This window comes from Micropterus dolomieu, unplaced genomic scaffold (genome assembly GCF_021292245.1).
Source record: "Micropterus dolomieu isolate WLL.071019.BEF.003 ecotype Adirondacks unplaced genomic scaffold, ASM2129224v1 contig_9512, whole genome shotgun sequence".
NCBI lineage: Eukaryota > Metazoa > Chordata > Actinopteri > Centrarchiformes > Centrarchidae > Micropterus > Micropterus dolomieu.
Window position 1 is genome coordinate 1 of NW_025738498.1, and position 1,020 is coordinate 1,020.

Below are 1,020 nucleotides of genomic sequence, written 5' to 3' on the forward strand. Positions count from 1 at the left end.
TTCAGGAGAGTTTGGGTTCTTCTGTTTGTGATCAGAGGAACAGGCATTTTACGTGGCCATATGCTATGCACAGGTGGAAAGTGGCAACCTTAGCTTGCGAGAGATAGTGGAATTTATCTGCAGTACATATGCTATGCACAGGCGGAAAAACTTGAAGTGTAGACTTGAGTTCAGTGCAAGCGGCGGTGTACCGATGAGAACGTTTCCTTGGACAAACTGACCTCATTTTTTCCAAAGGAGCCAGGTATATTTGTGACATGGCAGACTAAAGGAAACTATCCTGCGACGAGGATGGGATTCGAACCCACGCGTGCAGAGCACAATGGATTAGCAGTCTATCGCCTTAACCACTCGGCCACCTCGTCTGCTGCTGGCCCCTTTTTGCAGTGAAAGTCGAATTCAGGCCACTTACAGTTGGTTTTGTCTAGTATTGGAACGGCGTGGCATGGAGGGGAGGCAGACGGGACGAGTGAGGTGCCTGCTCCCCGCACAGGGGAATTAGCTCAAATGGTAGAGCGCTCGCTTAGCATGTGAGAGGTAGCGGGATCGACGCCCGCATTTTCCAGGAGTCCTTGGGTCTGGTTGTGTTTCTGACCAGCGGACATGATGCGGAGTCCAAGACCACAGTGGGGCTTTTTGCACCAGCTCAACCGAGAACTGCCTGAAGACAACCAGTGGGTGGTTCTTCATAGTTGTGTCTTGTGTCTTTTCCTGGAGAATTTCCCGGTCACCTCCCAGGATTGTTACATATGCCTGCAAAGTATTGAATTCCTTTTCCTTCACTCAAGCTCTGTGGAATACAGAAAACAGGGAAATTATAGAAAGTAGTGTAACCATACTCCTTAGTACACTTGTAATCAATGAAACATTTGATGTTTTATTGAAATGTCATGTGACATAGAATGTAACAAAACAGACTTTTACAGTTAAAGCCAAAGCCAGGTCCCTTTACGGGGTGTCTTAAAGAGGCTTTGAATGGCCGCTGCAATGGCAAGGCTTGGAAGGGAGGGGGAGGGCACA

General features: G+C 48.1%; 1 non-coding gene across 1 annotated transcript; it reads right to left on the reverse strand.

The window, feature by feature from the left end:
• Window positions 1–283: 283 nt before the first annotated feature.
• Window positions 284–365, reverse strand: trnas-gcu. Its single transcript has one exon. It is a non-coding gene; the product is annotated as a tRNA-Ser (tRNA).
• Window positions 366–1,020: the final 655 nt, after the last annotated feature.